The following is a 26,569-nucleotide window of genomic DNA, read 5'->3' on the forward strand; positions in this document are numbered from 1 at the left end:
GATTGGTGAAACGGAGTAGAATTGTATAAGGAACTATGCTTCGCCAAGCCACAAACCCACAAACACATTTTTACTTTTGCTGAAATCCAGAGAAAGGGGTAGTGTGTCCAAATGTTAAGTAGCCAATAATGTCCAGAGGGTCCTAACAGGTAACTGCAAAATGTGGCACAGATTGGTGAAACGGTGTGGAATTGTAGAAGGAAAAATGCTTAGCCAAGCCACAAACCCACACATTTTTGTTTAGTTGTATGGTGAAGGCAAGGTCCAGAGGGCAGAACAGCATATTACAAAGCATATTATATAGCACAATAAAAGTGGGTTAAATCCAGAGGAGGCCTGGTATCGGAAGATGCAAACATTGTATAAGGGGATTTAAGCATAGTGTCAGTTCAAGTAATTGACCAGACTGATGGTTATCTGGGAAGTGCAGGTAAGGGGCCCTTAACAACAGGGTTTTTAGCTATTTCATGAATCCATTAAAAAATACAAAATACTATATATAAATACTAGTGATGAGTGAATAAGTCTCAGGCATGATGGGAGAGAATTCCAGAGTGCAGTAGGATACTTTGAGAAGGCCATTATTTTTGCTAGTCTTTTCACATGGAGTTCCACTGTCATTGCAATGAAACTGTGGTTGCTCGCTTTAGTCTAGCGAGGTGCAGCTTCCCCCTCAGATACTCAGGTCTTCTGGATTGTAATGCTTGGAAGTTGATGCACAGAGAGTTGTAATTGACAGTGACCTGGGATTTGCCATCCTGCAACGTGAAATAACCTTTAGCGGGGTACGAGTGGAGTTAAGCGGGGCAATAAGGAGGGCATTGCAACTATCAACAAATTCAGTGCCAGTACTTGTGCAGTGAACGTTGCCAGGAGGAATGCAAGGTTTGATTTCCTGGAGGAGAATCATCTAATACAGAGCTATTGGGGTTTTTTTTTTTATGAGAGCTTTGAATGAGAGGCATGGATCTGAGTTGAAGTCCAGTGACTTGGCAGTAGAGGAGAGGGTGGTGTAGACCTTGTTGAGAATCGTTTTTGAAAACCATTCTTCTTTTGAATTTGTCAACATTGATCATGGGGAATTCCTATTTTTGTAGTCACTTTAAGGAATCACGAAGACATCCAGGCCTCAATGGCATCCCTTTTTAATTAGAGATGTTCAGTGGCACAGGGAGTAGACACTTTTCAAGCTTTGTGTTAACAGAGTATTGATGTGTGGTGGTGTACCTCTAGACAGGAGGCTTTGCAGTGGCTCTAGGTAAATGATGCATAAAAGTGAGACCACTATCGAACCCTGGAATAGACAATGGATGAAAGAAAGGAACAGGAACGTGGATGAGTCCATAATGGCATTTTGTTGGAAACATTTATGTAATCTAAGCACAGTGACAGAGGCATCCATGGCGAGCAGCGGTGGTGCCGAGTAAGCAGATGCTCCAGGGCCTGAGCACCTCCGGGGAAATGCCATCTGCGCTGAAAGTCCCTACACTTTCAATGGGACATACTGTAATTTTGTCCACCATCAACCACCCCCCTCCTCCTATGAAAATCAAAATGATACTCCCCTGTCCAATGCTGCTGAGGAATCTAGGCGGACTCGAGGGCAGTGTTCACCTTTGTCACTATGCCATCCACTACCAGGGCACTCACTGTCTCGCTACTGTAGAAAGGTCAGAAGCCTGATTGGTGGGACTGGAGGAGGCTGATGCAGTCAATGGTGTCTTGTAATCAGCATGCTAGAGCATTTTGCTGTATTTTGCGAAGGAAAGCGAGGTGAGTGGTAGGACGATAGTTGTCGAAATGGAGAATATAGTATTTGAGGTGGGTATTGGAATAGTTCATGTAGCACAGACAAAGGGCTCAACAAGACACGATAACTATTCCTCACTCTGCCAATGATTAACATTATGATCCATGCATGTCTTCAATGGAGAGTATGAGCAATCAGTTACTCTCTCTTCGTGGCAGTGGCATTGTTTATTATTCTACCTTGCCTACACTGTTAAGCATCTTGTTTGGTGGCCCCAAGGTAGTTAGGCGCACACAGCACTGAATACCCAATGAGGAATGCCCTGTGATAATACTCGGCAACTTCGGCACTCACTACCCTCAAGCATTCAAAGTATGAATAAACACATCTTAAACACTTTTGAATGTTATCTCCTGGGGGAAAGGTCTGCAAGTACAGGGGATGAGCGTGGAATACCAACTGCATATTACACACTTTATATTCCAAAACTGTGCATTTTCAAGAAAGACAGCAGAATGCAAATGAAAAAGAAACATTGAGACTCATTTATACCAGAATTAACACAAATGTTCATGTGTTGTAAGTTGAGTTGGCCAGTAAAGGGCTAGCAAAGCTGGGCTAGTAAAAGACCTGGGGTCAAGGGGTAAAGTCAAAGGGATGTAGAATGTGAAGCCATGACAGTAAAACTAGTGATACAAACCAGATGGTCATCATAGCAGAGGTTGGCATTATTAGTTGAAACGTAAATAGTTGAAACCTTTGTAGGAAAAAGAAATGGCACTTGATTTGCTACCCTTTACTTAAGAGACACTAATCTTGAATGGACGTACATGGTTTTGTTGGAAAGGTGGGGTATTTGTAAGTTGTTTTTCTATATAAAATCACGTTTCTAAGGGGGCTGCTATTTTGAGTACAAACACTGCTGTTAGGTTTTTTAATATCAAACTCATAAATGCGGGTATTGGGTTCTTGTTGTCGGGTATTTAACGGGTTCTGATTCATGATAAGGCCTGTTTACTACTCTCTCCAGGAAGAGTCATACTTTATGATGAGATGTCCTTGGAAGCGATCACCTGGCAAAGTTAATTTGCTAACAAGGATGCCTTTTGGCTCAGCCCTGTGAGTACAAGGTAATTTTATGATTGACCATTCTCATTTGATGGTCTCTTTTGGAAGGTCAACTCTTTCTTTTAACCAGCTGAGACATTGGACTATATATTGTAACTTAGTAAAACATAAAGATCTGTTGGCTAGAATTCTAGTAGGGTTAGAGAATATGTATTTTTATGAAGAAGGTTCAACAAGCTATAGCTGGGTTTGGGATAATTTGAAGTCTTTTATGGAAGGGTTTGTATATTATGCATTCCTATATAATTAGATAATGGGGGAGAGCAGGGAATTTGATGATACAATTAAAATGAACTCATCGTAGCAGAACATGGGAACTCAGTCAATTATTACTTGTTAAGGGGTATCAGAAATAGAGGAGCATCAGAGCAGGATAAAGGCTGAAATTAAGTCATGTTATCAATAAGAACATTTGATACATTTAGACAGTCTAGGGACCTCCACCTAGAGTAATGGGAAGCAATAGAGAGTGATTTAGCTTTAGCAAGCAAAGAAACAGAGATTGGGAATTAAATTAAAGCAATTGAAGATGAGATTGGAAAATGAACTATTAATCGCTGGGGATACAGAAAATGTTTTTTTTTAAAAAAAAAAATAGCATTTCCCGATGTAACATAGGCCATTCTAGCATTTAAAGGTCAATATCAGTCCCCTTCTTAAATATGGGAATTACCACTGATCACTTCCAGAAAGGAGGCATAGGTCCCTACGACTTATTAATGGTCACCATTGATTGCTTCCAGGAAGGAGGCATAGGTCCCTGTGACTTATTAATGGTCACCACTGATCGCTTCCAGGAAGGAGGCATAGGTCCCTGCGACTTATTAATGGTCATCACTGATCGCTTCCAGGAAGGAGGCATAGGTTCCTGTGACTTATTAATGGTCACCACTGATAGCTTGCAGGAAAGAGTCATAGGTCCCTACGACTTAATAATGGTCATTGAAAAGGCTAAACATGTAGGTAACTGTCTTCTTTTGAATTTGAAATGCATATTTGGATCAGATGCAATGAGAGGTATGTGGGGTATAAAAACAGTATCTAAGTTCCATCAATTACATGGGCCTCTATGATGTGCCTTTGTAGATGCATACTTGTCACCCTTGTTCCATTTCAGAGTCTCCGTGGTGGCATATGATTGCACAGTAGCATAATTACAGCACCTACTTTTGGTTTTAGCTCGCGGAGAGGCAATCGTCTTACAGCATTTCACTCTTAAGAGACTGAAACGTTGACCTGGTAATTAACTATTCATTGACATTGGACCAGCTGTGCCCTGTGTGAAGAGAAGAGGGGGTGGAAAGAAGTAACTTGAAATTATTCTGTATGTCCTACATCAAATCACTCTGTTTGTTAAAATGATAGCTGTTGTTGAATTGGAAGGGCACACAGCGGTGCAATTTGCCATTTGGACAGCTGAGGGAAATTTAACAATTCGAAATTGCATCAGCTGAATATGGAACCATACCGGCACATTTTATATGTATAGATGATATCAGGTTGTACAGTTCTGAGATATTTGCATTGCCTACAGATATGAATTATCTGCTGGATGGAATTGCTATGATGATGCTGGGTTAGAGACTGAGGAAGGTCTATTGGCTCTACATACAGAAGTTGAAATTGCTAAGTACATCTCTGCTAGCCCTGCAGGGTAAGCTGCTGGAGAGCTTGGACTGCTGGGTGTGGATTGACATATTTTATAAGACAAGATCATTGACTTATTTATGACATTATTTGAAGATATGTCCTAGGGGCCAATGTCAGGTATACTGGACTCATGCTAAAATATTTATTTTTTTATTTTTTTTATTTTTTTTTAAAGAAGGGTAACAATCTTAGTAAGATATCATCATATCAGCAAATATATAATAACTGCTGATAAGAAAATTGGCAATGCAAATACTGGTGGGTAGGATATTGATATGAAAGCCCCAACTGGTTAGCCCTGATCAGCACTGCCACCATTGCTCAGACTTATCTAGCTCTAGCCACTGTCGACCATGCCACCCAGTTTAGCTCCTTTGACAGAGATGAGTGAGAGTTTGCCTGATTATAGATGTTGAGAATCATTTTTTCTTGGGTGATTTGTTTGTGGATCCTATTTTTATCTTACTGTTTCAAAATGGTATTGTTGTTAATACCAATAACCCTGTTTAAGCAGACCATCCTATAGAAGTGGTTTGGTTGCTACATGTTTCAGCTATTCCCAGGGGCATACAGTGGGTAAGGCTTAAGCAGGCAAGGCCCACCCTACGTTTCTACATGCCTACTCAGTCAACAAGGGCAGCAGTGATTTGGAGGCGCTCGGAAATATGGTGTCTGAAAATGATAGAGTTCCTTTTGCAGATTTTTCCGCAGGTGGGGAGTGGGTGTGGGTAATATATAATGTAGGGGGAATATGGGGGGCATATATTGTGTGAAACGAAAAAAGGAACAATCGACATTTTCAGCTTAGGCATTTAAATGTTCCAGCGATCACATAATTCCCTCTGGCTGCATCACATATCTCAAAAAATAGGAGTAACCCTGCTTCCTGGCCCTTACCGGGTGTGGAATTGGGGATTTGCAGACCTGGAGAGCAGCTCAAATCAATTTAGTCTGGATATGGAGAGAAAGAAGTAAGTAAAACAGCATTTGTGTATGAGTATGTGTGAGGGGGGTTTGCTAAGTGCATTTGAATGAGAATATAGCAGGGCTGTGAGTGTGTGTGTGAATTAGAATTAGAAATGTGACTAGGACAATACTTTGACCTTTTCACAAGGGCATGGGAAGCCTTCCCAGCTGGGGCTGGATTATTAGCAGGGAACCATTCCTACCCCTCAGGTGGGCAGTGGCATCAAAGAGGGCCCCAATTCCTGTCCCCTCCACTGTGCTGAAATGTTTGTGTGCAGAACATGGTTGACACAAACCATGACTCTTTTACAAGATACCTGCCAGTCTTTCTCTATTGCTTAATGAAACACAGTGACTTCCTTAGGCTGCAGATAAGTTCCAGTAGCTTTATAACATCTTCTTAAGGTACATCTTGTTAGAACAGCTGCAACTGCTACAAGGAACAGACACTGGCACCCATCACCCAGGCAGGGGCTCTCCAACTGCCTGGGCTTGGAACCCTCACCACAAACATTCTCTCATGCACACCATAGCATTCTGGTTTACATCACTTGCTTCAGCATACACTTCCAAGCACATCATAACACATCTCCTTTCTTCTTGACCAACACACACACACAGCACATCATAACAGTTATATACAAAATGTGTCTGTACCATAAAATCATTTGAGATGTCATCCAAGGAATCCAGAGTCTGCAACATACACCTCGAGAGCCTGGTTGGCATGTGGACCCGTCGAGGCACCAGAGATTCATCCGAAAGACAGAGGGAGAGCAGCACCCGTGCACATCATTTCTGCCAACAAGTAGCAGAGCAAGAGTGAGCCACAGAGAGGAGGCAACTTCTCATTTGGGAAACAGCTGAGCTGTGAAGCGCTGCTAGGAAGCACTGGCCAGCCGATACTGGAACAAACTGACCCCAATAGACCACAGCGGAAAGAGAAGTGAAGAAGACCCCTTACACCCTAAGATAATTACCAGGAGATGCAAAGCACCAGTGTCCCGGAATACAAACATGGACATTGGGCATCTTGGGCAGTCACCTCTGGGCCATGCAATCCTGCATGGAGAAAATGGGCAGCGCATGGATACCTTTTGAAGATTGTCCCTCGCACATACACACTCTGGGTGGGAAAGGCAGTACAAGATTGGGCAGTGAAAGGTAATCATTCCTAATAGGGTGAGTGGGATAAGGAAGAGATCAACAGGTGGAAGGCGGGAGTGACTGTGCAGAAGATTCACAGAGCAGGCGATGTGTTGGTTAAGGAGTGAATGTGGTTCTATGGTTTAAGTGTGAGTATGTGTGTGGCATATGTGTAGATAAGATAATAATAGTGTACGGATTGTCTGGGAAGCAAATATTGCTGTGTGAAATCAGTGTGGTTGAGTAGGGGTGTGGAAGGTGGAGTAGTAGTGTATAGGAGGGAACAGTAGTGTGAACGAGGGAGGAGAAGTGTGGAAGAGGGAGTAGTAGTGTGGAGTAGGGAGTATTGGTGTTAATGAGGAAGTCATAGAGTGGGAGAGGCAGGAGTATAAAAGTAGAAAGAACATCAATATCAAATGGTGGAGGCAGGGTCTGGGAGGAATGAGGATAACACAGGGGTAGATGAGTGGTGGGAGGAGTGAGATACAGTAGACCAGAAGAACGAGTAGTAAAGAGAGAGATGATAGTGAGTGTGTTAGACGAAAACTATATCTATCAAATACATTTTATGCCACCATCCAAACCCCATTAGATCACTAAAGACTGGGTAGAGAAAGGATATCTAGGAAGTCACTGAGGGAGTCTAGGAAGCTGGTGTTTTTAGGCCACCACCTGTAGTAAAAGCAGGGCCGTCACAAGGGGGGTGCAGGGGGGGCAAAGTGCCCCGGGCCTCGCGCTTGCTGGGGGCCTCGCGGCCCCCTCTCCTAAGTGGAAGGCAGCACCGTCTCCCGTGTCCTTTATTCACACGGGGGACTGTGCTGCCTGCAATGATTTTGCTGTTTGTTGTGAAGCCGTTTGGCTCCGCAACACAGCAAAATAATGGGAGACGACAGGGCTCAGAAGTGAGCATACTGACTGACAGGAGAGGAGTTCTCTCTTGTCAGTCAGTGTGTTCACGTTGCTCAGCATGACCACACTGACTGATGGGAGAGGAGTTCTCTCTTGTCAGTCAGTGACTGATGGGAGAGGAATTCTCTCTTGTCAGTCAGTGTGTTCATGTTGCTCAGCATGACCACGCTGACTGACAGGAGAGGACTCCTCTCCTGTCAGTCAGTGTGTTCATGTTGTCAGGGTGATCACGCTGACTGACAGGAGAGGAGTTCTCTCTTGTCAGTCAGTGTGTTCACGTTGCTCAGCATGACCACGCTGACTGACAGGAGAGGACTCATCTCCTGTCAGTCAGTGTGTTCATGTTGTCAGCGTGATCACGCTGACTGATAGTAGAGTTCTCTCTTGTCAGTCATGTGTTCACGTTGCTCAGTGTGACCACGCTGACTGATGGGAGAGTTCTCTCGTCAGTCAGTGTGTTCACATTGCTCAGCATGACCACACTGACTGACAGGAGAGGACTCCTCTCCTGTCAGTCAGTGTGTTCATGTTGTCAGCGTGATCACGCTGACTGACAGGAGAGGAGTTCTCTCTTGTCAGTCAGTCTGTTCATGTTGCTCAGCGTGACCACGCTGACTGATGGCAGAGGAGGTCCCTCTTGTCAGTCAGTGTGTTCACGTTGCTCAACATGACCACACTGACTGACAGGAGAGGAGTTCTCTCTTGTCAATCAGTGTGTTCATGTTGTCAGCGTGATCACTCTGACTGATGGGAGAGGAGTTCTCTCTTGTCAGTCAGTGTGTTCACATTGCTCAGCATGACCACACTGACTGACAGGAGAGGTCGCCTCTCCTGTCAGTCAGTGTGTTCATGTTGTCAGCATGATCATGCTGACTGATGGGAGAGGAGTTCTCTCTTGTCAGTCAGTGTGTTCACGTTGCTCAGCATGACCACGCTGACTGACAGGGGAGGAGTACTCTCTTGTCAGTCAGTGTGTTCACGCTGTCACCGTGATCACGCTGACTGATGGGAGAGGAGTTCTCTCTTGTCAGTCAGTGTGTTCACGTTGCTTAGCGTGACCACACTGACTGATGGGAGAGGAGTTCTCTCTCGTCAGTCAGTGACTGATGGGAGAGGAGTTCTCTCTTGTCAGTCAGTGTGTTCACGTTGCTCAGCATGACCACGCTGACTGACAGGAGAGAGCTCCTCTCCTGTCAGTGTGTTCATGTTGTCAGTGTGATCACACTGACTGATTGGAGAGGAGTTCTCTCTTGTCAGTCAGTCAGTGTGTTCACGTTGCTCAGCGTGATCACGCTGACTGATGGGAGAGGAGTTCTCTCTTGTCGGTCAGTGTGTTCACGTTGCTCAGCGTGATTATGCTGACTGATGGGAGAGGAGTTCTCTTTTGCCAGGCAGCATGTCTACGTGTCGGCTGTGTGGATGCTTTTTAAGGGTGCATGGAGGTAAGGTAAGAGTTTTTTATTTTAAATTAAAAGTGTATGTGTATTTCAATTAAATCAGTAATGTATATATGTATGAATGGATGTGCCCATGTTGGTGTTTGTGTCAATGCTGTGTTTGGTTTTATGTATACATGCATGTATGGAGTTGTGTAACTGGTGGATGAATGCATGGTTGAAAGTCTTTTTTTGTGAGTGTGTGTTCAGCACCACCCCTAAATGTAGCCGCCCTGGGGGCCACTTCATTAAGGGGTGGGTTCATGGCATCAGAGGTGCACCTAGGCTAAAATGTCAGGGGGGAAAGGGGACTAACACTTCAAATGTTGGGAGAGGCGCTAACTAACGTCCGAGGCTGTGAGAAAGGGGCAAACTTCCTTGTGTGGGGGCACCTAACATCTTTCCACATTTCGAATGAGACTATTATGGTAAAGTTTCAATGTTACAAGCCTCTTGCCTTCATTTCTGAAACGTCACACTTAAGGACTGCTGTGAGAATGAGATATCTCATGTCACCACTTCCCTTCTAATCACTCGCCTAGCATGCAAGTGCTAACCCCACATCACGATTTCAATTACCTAAATATGTATGCATATGAATGCAGTTGCTAACAGTGAAATGACTCCTCATGGCCATGCTAATCCCTATGGCAATTCTCACCCAGTTCCTGCCCACCCAAAACACCTTCTCACTGGAACTCTTTGAGCTAGCTTTAAACATGCCTTGCCATCAAACGTTGCTCTCAATGTGCCTGCAAGTGTTTCCTCAACGGAGTCTTCTGAGAATTCATGACTTCACTGGAGTTGTAAACACGTAACTGGTGTAATAAAAATGTCAGGTCTGCCTTTGGCCACTCAATTTGAAAACACCCTGTGTGCCTTTCACTGAAGTTCTTTTTTTAAAAAGCATTGGCAAAGCCAACAGTTTTGGCTTGTGTATAAGTATTAGGCATTTACCAGGCACTGCTATTAGCTGCTCAGGTACTCAAACCATTTTGCACTGGCACTATCAATGACCAGCTAATACCAATACAGAAGTGCCTTTCCCATGCCTACACGAATGCCCAAACTGTTAGCATTGCCAGTGCTCTTTATGCTTTACCCTTGATGCACAGGACTATGCATCAAGGGTAAAGCAAACATACTACTTGGCTAAATTGGCCCACATTGAATGTAGGCCAATCTAGCCAGTAATAACACTTATGGTACACGGTCAGCCTGGATATACTTTCTGTGGCATGGCATTTTTACTGGCTGGGAGTCCGTACATGGTAATAATGGCATATATTGATGCAGCCTGCATCGACATAATTAGAACAACCAGCATGAATATATTTTTATACTAGCATATCTGGCATGGAAAGGCGGCATGAAATGTATTGGAAAATGTTCCTATGCACAATTTGTGATTTGCAACTATTGGGAATTTCCATGTGCTTCAATACAAAACCAATTGCAAACTGTATGGATTTCTACCCAATTTTGCAAAGAAAGTGCTGTAAAATGCATAATTTTTAACCCAATGTTTCAAACATTTTCTTGGGAGTGAGAACCCCCCTCAAGCAACCCTTGTTTGGTTTGGGCTCCCTCACTGTGCTCTGTTGATCCTGCCTAATTGGCACAAACATTTAAGCCTCTTAAGTTCAGAAATGTACCAGCCTCCACTGTACATCAATTGTCACTATGTATGATGTGTGTTTTAATGCGCACACTGGGGCAGGGTGCTCCTTAATGATATGATATGGCATTTATAACATGTCTGTACACAAGTGTTTCTAGGCGCAACAAGGCAAGGAGGGGGAAACAAAGGAGTAGGACAAACACAGACCTTACTAGGCCCTGTGTCATTCAGATCGCGCAACAGCAGGGGGGGGAGGGGAGAAGTGCCGAGGGTGGGATAGGATGCAGAAGTGCAGTAACAAAGGAGAAACAAGAGTGCAGCCAACGGGTGGCAAGTGTGGGTACTCATAAGTGCAGCCAAACGGGTGGAGAATAAGAGCAAGAGAGGGACTGTAGGGATACAGATACAGACCACAAGTGCAGGGGAACCAAGCGGCAGTGCAGGATTGCAACAGGACAGGCAGGGACCTGGGCCCAGAATTCAGAGCTTGACCAGGTGACCAGTGTATGGATCAGGCAGGTGATCAGCAAGGGAGAGGAAGAGAGAAAGCAGAAGCAAAGAGACAGGTCTTGAGGTGCTTCCGGAACCGGAGATGGTACTCCTCAAGTTTCAGTGAGGCAGGGAGGCTGTTTCCAGAGGGAGGCCCCAGCCGAAGAAAGATCTGCCCTCAACTCTTTTTTCTTGGAAAAGTGACTGACCCTCAGAGAATTGGAGGTGGCGCAGTGGAGAGCTGATGCCAGCTTATATATATTTATTCATATGATAAAAAAGTTAGTCTGGCATGAATCTTTCATCAGCAGAGAAATCTAAATTTGCTGTAGTTGATTTGGAGTTGTAGTAATAAACCATATTTGGGATCCTGCACACAAACTCAAGGTTAGATTTCTCGAGACTCCTGTTTGCAGATGTGCCGCCGCTGGCCGAGTGCAAAAAATTGTAAGGGGGCCTCACCAAATGTTTTGCCCCGGGCCTCACTACATCTTCTGACAGCCCTGAGTAAAAGTCAATATCGGACAGTAGGGGTTAACCTTCAATTGTGTTAAGACGGTCTGGAAAACACCTGTTTAACTAGAAAGAAGAGGCAGGGAAATTCTTCACTGAGTAATAGTCAAAGTGAAAGGCATAACCTGCTTTATTAACAATCCAACATAAAGCAGGGATAGCATACAAGCAATTGAGTCACAGTTTGCAAAAGTTCACATATAAAACAACAGTTTATGAATCAAAAATGCATCACAACTGATGTCATACTACGATCTTGGTTACAAAAACCAAGATTAAGGGAATGAAGGGAATAAGGGAATTGTCTGCATATGTTATAAATGGGTTAGTCCTCTAATTGGTTATTACCTATCTGATGGCTCCACCTGAGTCCACCTCTACATTGATAACACTGAATAAATTACATCTCTACTATAAGCTATTGGTTGGCATAATACATAATGGGTGACCTAGCATTGGGGTTTTTCATTGGTTGGTGTATTACTGACCAACATTGGGCAACTGACAGGTCGTCAACACATGAGCTAGACATGAGTAGGGGGAGAGAGGCCCATGCACTAATTTCCTTTAAATTAAGCAAGATACTATCCCTTATTACTAGACCACGTGCCAGAGCAACCTGTTTGTAGTTGGCCTGGCAAGATATCTTGCCAATATTTGGGGAGTCAAGGCAGATGCCTATCTTTGTATGTGGCTAATAAATACACAGCACTCTTCAAATATATTATTTTACCCTGCATTTACCAAGATTTTAGCTAATATGAGTGTGAGAGTTATTCGTTTTCTGGCCACTACACACTTAGCTAAAGGCTGTTTCTTCTTCAATTAATGTTAGAGAAAATATGTCTTGTGCCATGGGAACTATTATCTCGTGTTCTCTTCTGAGCTGATCAAACCCTCCCTAATTTCTCAGTAACCGTGGCACGGTCTTCACAGCTACTGTCAGTGCCATGCACAGGTCTGTAATGAAGTGATTTCAGCAGTTTGAGATTCCTGAAGCCTTGAGGCCTTTCATTAATTTCAATGTGTGCTGCTCCTTCCATTTTGCAGTGAGCATCACACACCGTGTGTAATAACAAGCAGCGCTCAGATACCTGAGGGTTTGTAGCGCTATATAAATGCTAAATTATTATTATTATTATTATTATTATTATTATTATTATTATTATTATTATTATTATTATTATTATTATTATTATTATTTTCAAAAAGATGGCTTCCCATTACTGCTGTGTTTCTGTGTTAGTAAACTAGATATGTGTATCGTTTGTTTTGCATGTCAGTGTATACATTGCTTATGCTATGTTCTTCTTGTTTTAATGATTGCAGCCAACATTCTTCATGTATAAATGCATATTTAACCTAGTTTGTTTGTTTGTTTGTTTGTTTATTTGGTATAGCACACCAAACCCGAAGGTAGCTTGGTGCAAGCAGTACAAGAAGGCTTTGGGCTTAGTTTCAGAGATTAAGAGTCACAATGTTACAGGTACAATGTTGGAGATATTTACAGTTCATCAGATTGTGGATACAGTGTTAGATTTTACAGTGAAGTGGATTTTTTAACAGTCATAGTAATTACAGGGTACAGTGTAGGAGGTATTTGAAGTTGCAAAATGTACAGTTAGGCCCTAGGGTGAGCATCATTAGTTCTGATCCATTTCTGAATGTTGTGTCTGAAGCTGGGGTAGGTTTGATCGGCACGGAGTAAAGGGGGGAGTGAGTTCCACGTTTGGGCTGCCATGACTGGGAAGCTTCTGCCGCCAGATTTGGATAAGTAGAATCATGGTACACTCAGGCAACATGAATTAGCAGTCCTGGACGGGCGAGTGGTTGTTTTGTAGACTATCCGGTTGGAGAGGTAGCGTGGGGCAGTGTTGTTCAGGAATTTATGTGTCAAGGAGGTCGTTTTAAGCAGGATTCTATCCTTGATTGTCAGCCAGTGGTTTTGTCTTCGAAGCTCAGATATGTGATCTTTGTTTGTGCTGTTCTTAAGGCATTATTCTGTAGTGTTTGGATCTTGTTTATGATGTACTTGTTGGCTCCCAGGTAGAGGGCATTACAATAATCCAATCTTGAGAGTATGAGGGCGTTTTCTAGGGTGATACAGCTGGATGAGGATAGGTAGGGTCTGCAGGCCCTTATTAATTTGCAGGTATATGCTGATTTGGATGCTAAGGAGTTGACTTGTTTGCTCATGGTTAGTGTGGAGTCAAGGTAGAATCCAAGAGTTTTTACTTCCTTTACATCCTTGATGGTATTGTAGTGTCTATGTTGCATCATGGAGTGTGCATATTTGCTTTGTGTCTATTGCATGCATGTGCGAGTTTGCCTATTCTTAACCATTTTTAGTTACATAAGGTCCACAATGTCCATTTCCTCCTGTATCTGCCTGGGTTAAGGATGCTTTGGGAACATTAGTGAGTGGTGTTTCTCACCTACATGACATTGGGGAGGGTCAGGGGCAGTTGCTATAAATGACACATTCATCTGCCTGTTAACATTCCCCCCTGTGGTCAAGTCCTCAACCACATCCCTTTTAGTGCCCTTCCACCAATAAAGTATTTTGGGAATCGAGATCTTGGGCACGCCCCTCAGGTTGCCTGCACATCCTATGTGCTCATGTATGCTCCAGGTCATAAAGCAGGGCTATCCATCTGGCTTACAAACTACCCAACAACCAATATAATTGTGTGGATCTGGGAGATAAGTACATTTTGAACCTGGAGGTTTAATGGAGAGTTCTCTAACTTGGACACAGAGTGGGTCAACTGGTTGGATATATTTGGAACTTTGCAGAACATGTGGCTTCAGGATGCATTTATGTCTATTACTATTTCCATTTCATCTGCTCCTTTGGCAGCCTTTTTGCACATTGTTATTGCTATACGTAAAACACATGAGGCTAATAATATGAATACTCTTATAGCAAGTCATTTGTAAAATGTAATGGTCATCCAGGTTGGTATGTAGGAGAATAAAGCACTTAGCCAGTCATCAGTTGGAGGTCCATCCACTTACTCCACCATATTTGTACCCAAGTCTGTTAAAGTTCCTTTGGTCTCAGCGAGGGTTCCATTCTCCCCATCGTCGGAAGGTATGTACATGCAGCAAGATGGCCCGATCTTTGTGCACATGCAACCTTCTATGGCTGTTATCAAATTGAGGATATACCTATTCTGAGAGTCATGAGTCACAATGCTCTCAGACCTTCTTTCATGGCATTACAGCTTTTCGCAGGCACATTTATCATTTGGAGCAACTTCCATCTGGTAATTTGCAACCATTTGGCAATTGTGTGGGAGAAAAGAGAGACGTAAAGAATGTTGTTGCTCTATTGAGCAAGTTGTCTTGATCTGGTATGTCATTTAAGGCAACTTCTAATATAGCTGAAACATAATGTTCTCATTTACTGCATTTAAAGGTGCAGGATCTGAGGTATTTCTTGTTTTGTTGATGCCCATTCATTTGGGTGAAGTCACCAATTTGAATTTCACTCTAAGGTAATACCAAAGTGGGTGTACTTAGCACCACTTAAGAACATAGGCCTCTCCAAATCAGAGGTAATTGAATGTAAGCTTTTTAATCACAAGCCAAACATTGGTACATTAAGACAGCAGTGCCTATTTTCATGCCTGGCACTTCGAACATACGTTTGAACTTGCTAATTTTCTCCCACCTCTAGCGGACCACTGTTCTTAAAGCACAGCGTAGCATTTTTTACTGGTGTTATTGTTTGGGGGCCTGTTGCGTCCTCCACCCATGTGATTAACTAGGAACATTGAGTCCAGTCTTTGAGGCATAGATCATTTGCATGTTGTACCACCTCTACTGGTACGGTGTGAAGTGCCTGTGCTTTGCACCCGATCATTCCTTCAACCCAACCTTCTGAGGTAAATACATGTCTGTATATCTGAAATCAGAGTATTTCCCAGAACCTAGGTCCACCAGGCCTCTCTTTTGTTGTAGTATCTGTGCACTGCAACAGCTTATGTTCTGTTTCCCTAACTTCTCCTTGATTCAGGCCTTTTAATATGTTTTGTATCACCTTTATTTTTTATGTTGCTATCCTCATACGGCAATGTCTCTTTTGACATCCAAAGCAGGGTAGCCGGGTCCCCTTGGAATTGTCCTGTAGTGATGAAAAGTTCTACGTGGGTTAGGCAATATGCTCTGAGTGCTGGTATTTCTGTTGCTATAAAAAGACTGATGCACTCGTGGCATAGGAGATAAGAGAGCATACATAACAAATCAAATCAGAAATCTCTTCCCCACTAGGGTCATGTGCTGGTACCACAAATTATTAGTGACTTGGGCAGAATTAGTCATATATGTCATGTGCTCAAAGTCATCCATTAGACTTTATTTTAGTAGTTTATTTTTGCATTGTAACAGCTGGGAATTCTTGGGTGATCATTTCATTTGTCATGGTGTAGGGGTTATATTGCTGTACATTGCTTTGGATACATAATAAAGGACCAACTATCTTAATGCAATGAGGATAATAAAATAGAGGCTGCAAAATTTAAAGAAATGTTGCTTAAAGTATTATTGCCAACATATCCACTCTTTGTAAATAACCACATGAATTATAACGTCTATGAGCCAAAAGCGAATATCTAACAACATTGAAAAGTCTAATTTTCTTTCCCCTGCCAAAAGTCTCTTTTTGTTACCTCAAAATGTCAGTGTTCAAAGAAAAAATTATGTCAATAAAGCAAGAAAAACACTTATAAAAATAAGGTTCACTAGAATAACAGCAAGGGTTATATTTCTCACTCCTAAAGCAGGATATGTATTCACTAAAAAAATAAAGCCATAAGATATATCATTTTTAGAGGAAGCATTTAGTATATACACTTTTCTTTTTGTTAAAGTGCTACTCTTTTTCTAACGCTTTGGACAAGTGTCCACTAAGTCTCCTCTGTTGCTGCATATAATCAAAAAGAGCACTGTCTCTTTATAGTTCTGGTTGCTGGTTTGCTTTAGTGACCAATCTTGTCTGTATTTGACTCATCTCTTCTTTATCTTCAGATTCAAATGGTTGGGCATGGGGGTCTCTCCTTTGTAGGGTTTGATGCCATTGAGGTCCAACCATATGACAGTCTTCATTGCATTTTCACAACTGTTGGTGTCACTTCTTCCAGGACGGAGGGTCCTTCGAACATCGGCTTGTGCCAGTGCCCGGTGAAACTCCTGCAAATAACCTTGTTGCCTGCATACAGAGCAAGCATCTTTAGAACTGTTGTAACATCAATTTGTTAGCTGTCTTCATCAGTCTGTTTGACCTCCCCTGCCGTGCATGAAGCTGTCAAGACAAAAAAGGTAACACTCACTATAATAGCAGTTCAATAATCATGCATTTCAGCTCTGAATACATTTGAAACACTATGGGCATCAGTTGCACTCGAGTGGGAGGATCGTCTGAGGCTAACAGATTATGTAATGCAAACAGGGTTAAGGGTAGGCAATGGAGTTATCTTTTTTCAGGGTCACTTTTAGTTTGGCAATGCATTTGTTGAGGATGCCATTGAGGCACTCACAAACACCATTTTCTTGTGGGTGGGTGGATGTGTGGTAAGCAGAAGAGAAGTTGCGCTTAATGCCCAACAGAATTGTGATGTGCTCAAAGATTCCATTAACAAAATGCAACCATTGTCAGACCGGAGCACTTCGCATACTCCCCACCTTGTGAAAATCATGCATACGAGGAACTTTGCAGAACATGTGGCTTCAGGATGCATGGACTGGCTTCGATCCAGCAGGAAAAAGGATATACAACTACTAGCATATACCTGTAGACATTACAAACTTGGAGCATATCTACATAGCCTATATGCAAATATTGAAATGGTTTGGTAGCACTGGGTAATGCTCCTCTCACTGTTTGTAGCGTGTGCCCAGCAGTAAATTGCTGAGAAGTCAAACAGCTAGCAATGAAGTCAGAAAGATGCTATTCCATATTGGGCACAGACCAGTCTTCCAAAATCCAAGCTGTAAGACACTCTTGTGTTTTGTTCACTGGGTGATGCAGTTGATCTAATGCTAATTTAAGTAATCTCAAGGGCATGATTGATTTCCAAGTGTTATTGTGTCATCACATAGCATCTGTGGGGGACAATCAGCAACCCTTTCATTTCCACAATCCTTGCTCCTCTGGTGGTGCTCTACCCTGCAACTCAGTAATTTTGGGTATGGGCAGTGTCCATTGTATTTATTTGGTGCAGTGTCAAATTCAGATATTTTCAGAAAATACGCTGCTACATTTGCTTCCAGTTTAGTAGCCTCATTGCCTCAGGAAATTTGATCTGCGCCTTTAATGTGGGCTGTGTACCTCACCACAGCAATGGTCGATAGAAGTTGGAGTGCATTTATGAGCCTGTCCGATAATGGCACATGGTGCACTGGCATAACTTCTGCACTTAAGAAGCCACACCTCTTCCAATGTGACAATGCTGCATGTACTGTTGACGTCAGATAGGCAGAGTCAGAATACACCATTACCACATCCTCTTCATTTGTTTCAAGTGCCAAAATGAGCACCACCAATTCTGCTGTGTGTACCAAGAGAATGCTGTTGCAATCTTGCACTTAGCACTGTCTCAAGGTTTCCTGAGGATCCATCAATGAAGAGGATTGTACCCGCTCCTAGGGCATTTTCTTTAACGTGTGGTATTTAATCATAATATGCAGTGTACTTGGTGCAGTCATGCACATTCTCTATGTCTTCTACTGGATCTGCTATGGATCATACTGGATTTACTACAGTTGAACCGAAAATTTTGATCACTGGGTTTGATATGATTACCTAATAATGATAGGCTATCTGTGTGGTTAATGTGTAATTAAGCTTTTCAAGAATTGCAAACAAGGCATGCTCAACGTACGATTTTACTGCACAGCCCATTGCGAATATAGCAGAATTTTCAATTGCAAAGGCCGCTGCCACCAATGCTTTTTCACGTTGATAATAATCTCTCATCACTGGATCTAAGATCCCACTGTAGAATCCTAATGGTTTGTTCCCCATGGTAGTATTTTGCATGAGGACTGCTGTCATTACTGCTCAGTTAGAGTGGGAGAATACAAATAATTCTGCACTGTAATCAGGAATCCCTAACATGGGTGCTGTGCTTATTGACATTTTTCGTCAGTGCTTCTTTGAGTAATTTCAAAAGTGGTCTGACATACGTGCTGTAGCCAAAAACCCATGCAATGAAATAATTGCAAAGGCCCAAACATTGCTGCATTTCCCCACTGTGTTGGTTCTGGCTGTTTTCATTATCTCTTCTGCTCTCTTGGGTAACCTTTCTTCCTTCTTAGTATATTAACTGACCTATATACAGGACTTCTTTCTGGCAATATTGCAATTTCTCCTTGCATACCTAATGCCCCTTCTCTGCCAAAACTGTCATCAGTAACACTGAGTTTTCCCTGCATTCTTCCCATGTCTCACTGCACTAAAATAAAATGGTATCTACATATTGTATCACTGTGTTGTCAATGTGTCTATTTCCTAGGTCCATCTCGAGTAATCAGTTAAAGATTGAGAGGGACTCACAGTACCCCGAAGGTAAACAAGTATGTGGGACTCTTCATGGAGAGGGGCTGAAAAGAAGGTATTCTTTAAATCAATAACTGTGAAATATTTAGCTTTGGACAGAATATTGCACAACATTGTGGCTGGGTTCAGAAACAATGTTGTTTAGGGGGTACAAGTCCTGAATAAATCCCCATGCCCCAGTTCCTTTTTTTACTGGGTACACAGCCATGTTACATGGTGCTTGAGATGGCACTAATATCCCTTGTTGCACTAAAGCACTAATGGGGTCACAAATACCTACATCTGCCTCTTTTGCATTGGGTTCTGTCTCACCCAGGGCAAAATAACTCCTGGCTTCACCTTAATTTAGAGTGCCCCTGCTCTTTTTTAATAAAACCAACATCAAATGGATTACTGGTACACAATATGCTTGGCACTTATGCCAAATCTTCCTGGAGAAAGGACAGTGTGCCTCATTACGAGTTTGGAGGTAGCCATGCCGTCATTACCGGCATGGCTACCTCCAAACTCGTGTCCGGGTCCGGAAAAAAGGGAATTACCAGGCCATTCTGACTTTTGCGGGCCCGCTAATTCCCATTTTTGGGACCCGGACCCGGTACGTCCCCATTCCCATTTGAACCCCCATAGGGCTCAATGGGAATGGGAACCTGTTAATGACGGGTCCATTGTGAGCATCGTGGTCTGCTCGCGGGTGCTGGTATGACCGGTGCCAGTATGCACGTTTGGCCACACCAGAAATGCATACCGCCACCTGCGAGCAAACTCGTAATATGGCGGCCCGGTATGAACAGTGCCAGCACCTTACCGGCACCGTTCATACCACGGCCGCCAGGGTCGTAATGAGGCCCAGTGTATCTTTTTTACCAGTGCCATTCTCTGTGGCACTTCTCTTTTCTCAATTTTTAGCTGATAAGTAAGGCTTTTGTTAAATACTACTTTGTCATTTGAGTCATTGTCTGTGAACAAGTCGCCATCTGTCGAATCTGTCAGTCTGTATCCCTCATCAAGATCTATCACTGTCCTGCATTTTATTCCCTCATCATCAACTCCGTGCAGAATCACCCTGTCTTCTCTCACTATTGCTGATTCTACCTCCATTTTAATCACTTGCCCTTCTTCCTCATCCATTGGTACTTCTAGTCTGAACAAAACGTTGTGAGTAGTCACAAAAATCTGCCCCTTATTCTTGGAAGCCATGCTAACAATATCTTGACTGTGAACTTTGCAAGTGTTATTACGTTTCTAGCTGCTAGACACTTAGTCGATATGTTCCCTATGAAGGTGTTAGCTTCACAAGCTAGTTAACTAGAAAATATGTTTTGTGCCATCAAAATTATTATCTTGCATTTTCTTCTGAGCCGTACAAACCCTTCCTAATTTCTCAGTAACCTTGGCATGGCCTGTACAGCTAATGCCAGTGCCCTGAACGGGTCTGTATTTCAGTAGTTTCAGCAGTTTGAGTTTCAAGAAGCCTCGAGGCATTTAATTAATTTCAATGCCTGCTGCTACTTCCATTTTGAAAAAGATGGCTTCCCATTACTTTTGTGTTCCTATGTTAGTAAGCTATATTCGTGTATTGCTTGTGTTGCATTTCAGTGTATTTATTGCTGATGTTATGTCCTTCTTGTCTTAATGGTTGCAAGTGACATTCTTCATGTATACATGCATATTATCCTAGTGTCTAGGTTTCATCATGTTGAGTGCATATTTGCTTTGTGTATATTGCATGCGCGTGTGTCAGTTAACCATGAGTTTGTTTGCAATCTTTAATTACATCAGGTCCATGAACTCCTGTATTTGCCCGGGATAAGGCCTGTATTTTCACCTTAGTGAGTAGTCTTTCCCACACGTGCGATATTGGGTGGCAGAGGGGCAGTAGCTATGATTGATGTATTCATCTGCCTGTCATCATTAGCACTAGTCATTGATGTGGATGCCTGAGATAGGGAGGAGGTTCAACACTAGACAAGTGTGCGAGGAATGACCATACCGTACACACAAATTCAAATATAATCCCTTGAAAAACCCTTGACACTCAGAGTGATACTTGTGCCATCTGTGACAGAATGCAGTTTGAATGTTCTGGGAGTTCCATGAGAATATTTGATAGAGAAACTGTATGGGTGCATATCCAGTGGGTGAATGGGTATGTTTGCATGTGATTGAAGGATGAGTTAGGTAGGGATTACTACATTCGGGCACCCAGACTGGATAATTTCTTACTGTTGCATGGCATGTTTTGCTTGTAAGGACATAGCCAACATAAGGTGTGTTCTTACATTGGTTTATTTGTGCAGGCAGCAAGAAGATGTTTTGTTTCTGTGGCATGCTTTCATACAGGTGAAGGCCAATGGCAATATATTGAGTGTTATGACATGAGTGGTGAATCTGTGCCGCCAGAATACATGTTTTATGTCAGTGTCATGATTTGTTTTTTCTGGAAGAAAGCGAAAAGCCAACCTGAAGAGTGTTCCTAAATGGTAGACGGTAGGGATACTTTTGTCCATTCAGCATGTTTTCGTACAGTGGCATGTCATTGTTTGTACTTGAATTAAGTGCAAAAGCCCACAAAAGGATGTTGATGTGTGGGGATACTGGCATATAATGGCTGAGTCATCAATGACATGTTTTTTTTGTGTACTTTGGTGTGGCATTATTTTACTGGTTTTAAGGGCAAAGCTAATATAATGAGTATTCACACAGGGGGAAGCATTTGTGAAACCAGCAAGAACATGTTTTCTTACTGTGACATGACTTTTTTACTGCCGTCAATGACAAAGCCAATATGTTGTGTGTTCATACATGGGAAAGGACTACATTTCTGCAGCCAGTAAGGATATGCGTTCTTACAGTAGAATTTGATTATTTACTGGCACAATGGGTGAAGCCAACAGAAGTATGTCCTTGGGTGGAGATACTGGCATATATGGACACAGGCAGCGAGGGTGTGCTTTCTTGCATTGGCAAGTCAACTTTACTGGCGTTAAGGGCAATGTCACCATGTTGAGTGGGAGCATGATTTTGTACTGGTACGTAGCTTTACTTTTTTACTGACCTTAAGGGCAAAGCCAACATGATTCTTGTTCCTGCATGTGGGGATAACTTTGTGCAGTCAGCATGTGTATTCTTAAATTGGTATAGTATTTATTAATAGCATTTAAGACAAAAGCCAGCAGGCAAATGCTCTTATGGGAGACTCCTATTTTTTTTTTTTTTTTTTTTTACTGTGGTCTGGCATTATGTTCATGGTTTTAAGGACAATGGCAACATAATGAGTGTTCTTACATTGGGAGGGGATATTTGTGCATCCAGAATGATCATGCATTCTATGTCTTGACATTTTTTACTGGTGTAAAGAGCAAAGCCAACATGATGAGTGTTTTTATATGAGGTGTGGGTGACATTTGTGGAGCCAGCAAGGACATGTTTCTTACTGTGGCATGCCTTTTTTCTACTGGCATGTGGGGCAAAAGCAACTGGTAATATTAGCACAGGCAATAAGGGTATGCTCTTTTACTTTGTTGTGTCATTTTTCTTTACTGGCATTAAGGATAAAGCCAATCTGATGTGTGACTTTGGAAGGAGGCATATTTGTGCAGCAAGCAAGACAATGTTCTTTTACTGTGGTATGGCTTTTATTTTTTACAGATATTAAGGGCAAAGCCAACATGATATGTGCTATTGCATGGGGGTTATACTCACATATACTGGCAGTGCCAGCATGGACATGTTTTTTTACATTATCATTACTGGCATTTTGGGCAAGTATGCTCTTATGTTGGAATAGTAGCATATATTGGGCCTCATTACACGGTTGGCGGTAAGGGATTAACGGTACCGGTAAGGGTACCGGTACCGTTAATCCCTTACTGCCTTACTACGAGGCCCCTTTGCGGGTCCCTACCTTAATGGCTGGTTTTACCAGCTTTTAAGGATGGGACCCGCAAAGGGACCTTGGAGGTAATTACGGTACCGCAATTTGCAGTACCGGAATTACTGCCTTCCCCATTCCCATTGATCCCTATGGGGGCAAAAATGGGAATGGGGAAGTGCCATGGTGAATGGGAATTACTGCCCCCGCACACCTTGGAATTGGGTGGTAATTCCGCCATTCACCATAGCGGACTCAGTAAAATACCGGCGGCAACCATGGCACTAATAGCGCCATGGTTACCTCCTTCCGTGTAATGAGGCCCATTGGCTCAGCCAGTAAGGACAAGTAGGAGCAGAGTCAGTGTGAACATGGTTTGTTACACTTGCAGAATATTGGCTCATAGTGGTCACAGAAATCTAGAAAATGCATTTGAAAATGCTCTTTTGCACTATTTGTGACTTACCATCTAATGGATTTCTTCCTAACTTACCCGACAAAACAGATTGTAAACTGTGTGTATTTTTACTAAATTTCTCACAGAAACTGTGCTGTAAAATTCACCATTTGAACCAATTACTAAAAAAAAAATGTTCTCACGAAAGAACCATCCCTCGCCCAACCCCAAATTGGTTTGCTCGTGATCCCTCTATATGCTTGGTCACTCCTGCATATTCAATTGAAATCTTTATGACCCTCCAATTACAAAAAAATGTACAAGCTGGCCATTTTGCTCAGTGTGAAATTCTGCTCCATTTTATTCACCCAGTAAATGCAAAGATTCACAATCCTTTTACAGAGGAAATTGTCTATTACAAAACATTATTTTGATGGCTTTTTTGGGAAATATGGTTTGTGTAGCTTAATACTTGCTCTTTCTTCTTATTAATTGCACAGAATACATATCATTGGTTATCCTTTATTTAATCTAAAATCTGCAGTTAAAATGTATGATGTGTCCTAAACAATTTCCAGGTACAGAACAAACAGGCTCCCTTTGGGGTTGCCCCAACTACATTACTTTCTGTACTCAGTTGTTAAACATCCATGACTCTTATTCTGGCAATCAACGTAATATTTCTAAAACACAATTAAACTGTCTAGATCACACAGTTTTAGAAGGTTTGTCAACAATGGAGGTCAATTACTTGGGAGATGTTCACTGTTAGGGAGAATTCTCTGTTTAGGCTGAATTTCCTAACCTAGTGAGTTCCCGAACAGCTTTGCTGGATTTCTGGAGTTTGTTTTTTCCATCCTGCCAAGAGTGAGACTCTTTTTCTCCCACTCTTGGACATGAATGTGTGTAATTCCTTTGAATGTCAATGTGTTCTATGGGCTATGGGGTCTTTTACTCCATAGGGTCTCATATGTTTTTCTATGTGTGTTACACCGCACCCTATGTGCCGTAACACTGGGGCGTCCTAGCGGACCTCCATCATATACTCCATACCCGGGGACTGACTACTGTCTCCCCGGGCATGTAAAGTCACCATTGGCTTTACTAGACCTAAATTTACTAACAGAACTAGTACAAACCATCCTATTGTGGACGTACTAGTAGGGGTAATTCGATAACTCCTGGGTCTGTTATTCGAGGGGGCACTGTCCCGTCCCCCCCTCGTCGAGTTTTGGCTAGTGGCAGTGGAAACTACTTGTTATATTCGACCCCGAATATAACCCTATGGGATTCTTCCCATTGTTAGAGATTGATACTGTTTCTCGTTAATCTCTAACGTACCACCGGTCTACTTATCTTAAATAAGTCTATCGGATGGTATTTTCTGCCAGAACTCGGTTTTTAAAATGGCGTCTGTGTTCGTCTCGTGACTCCTAAACCAAAGGTCGAGCCCTTTGTTCCACTTTTGGCGGGCTCTGTACCGAGACCCTCCAAAGTGGTGCCATTCTGTCTGGGTTACTGTAACGCTCACCTGATTCCCGTAGAGGCACCGGTCTTGACTGGGCATATACCGTATCTTCAAAGGTGATGTGTAACACACGGCTGGCTCTTTGGGCTGGACCTCTGTGCACTGTATGTCGGGCTCGAAGGGTAAGATGTGGGATTAATGAACTGGGTTATCGAATGTCTCTCTCTTCTTCCCTTTCTCTTCTCCTGTAGAACCCCAAAGGTTAACGCTCTCACCTTAGGTAAGTGAACGCCGTGCTCTCCATCTGCCTCGAGGCAGGGTGCTGTAACCAGTTTCTTCACTGGATAAGGGGAGCAGGCCTCTTGACTTCAGAGGACTGCTGTCCGTCGTTTACTGCACGAACGGTAAGTTTCGAGTAATTCTAATGTCTTTAAAGTCTTTAGTAATGATGTCTCTTGTTTTGCAGGGTTCCGACGATGGCGGATGGCGGGCTGAAGTGAGTTGAAGATGGAGCCCGTGTGATGAATAGAAGCGCCTGGAAGCACGTAAGTAAGCGCTTGTTGCCTGCTTCACGATGCGCTCTAACTGTCTTTTTATTTTGCAGGTACAAGTTCGGGGCGGCTGCAGGGTGCCGGAATACCCACTGGGTTAGATGTGGAAAGGAGTAATGGCCCGTGAGTATTAAAGTTCCCCAATGTCTTTAAACGCACCTTGTTTTGTCTTTCAGATGCGGGATGCAGCGCCGAAGGCCTCCGGAGCGTGCGAAGAGTTGGTAAGCTTTTGTCTTTCAGATGCCGGAATGCAGTGTGAAGACCTCCGGAGCGCACGAAGAGTAGGTAAGCCTTTGTCTTTCAGATGCCGGAATGCAGCGCGAGGCGTTGGTGACAGCCGATGGACCAGGTAAGTGAAGAGCTGTCACTGAAGACCGTAATGCTAACCTGTTCTTTCTTGTCTTTATAGGTGTTGCTGAAGACTGGATTCAGGATGGTAAGCCTTTTTCCTTAGGCCCAGGATCAGATGCAGAAGACACGATGAGCGTTCTGCTGCTGAGGATGCAGAATAACGCAAAGCAAGATTCATCCATCGGGTGTGGTTTAAATAGCCTCCTGTAGTGCTTAGGTGTCTCCTTCCACAGCCACGCCTAGGTAAGAAAAGAGTTCCTGCTTTCCAGAAGAGTTCCAGTGTTCTGAATCTAGGGAGTGGCTCCTGCCCCACCCAACAGGAAAAGTAGTTCCAAACAGAAGAGGATCAGAGACTCAACTGGCAGGCAAGTAAGCAGCATGGTCTGCTGCAGGTAAGTCCACCCAAGCATTATGAGCCCGGCGCTTCCAGCGCTGGGACTGGGCATATTTATGAGCCTGGTGCCACTGGCGCCAGGACTGGGTCCAAAAGGTCCCAATTGGGACTGGTTGGCACTCGGAACCTGGGTTATGGATCTGCTTCCAAGGGAGTTGGGAAAACCCTGACCTTTTGGAAGCAGAGATCATGACAGTACCCCCCCTGTACCTCAAGGCCCCTCCCAAACCGGGCTTCTCCGGGGGTTTTGGCTTGTCAGGAAATGTTCGGTGAAATCTTTTGATTAAGCGAGGAGCGTGGACATATTCAGCAGGTTCCCAGGATCTCTCTTGGGGGCCGTAGCCTTTCCAGTCAATTAGGTAGAATAG

This window comes from Ambystoma mexicanum, chromosome 3q, assembly GCF_040938575.1.
Source record: "Ambystoma mexicanum isolate Mex_15411 chromosome 3q, UKY_AmexF1_1, whole genome shotgun sequence".
NCBI classification, from domain to species: domain Eukaryota; kingdom Metazoa; phylum Chordata; class Amphibia; order Caudata; family Ambystomatidae; genus Ambystoma; species Ambystoma mexicanum.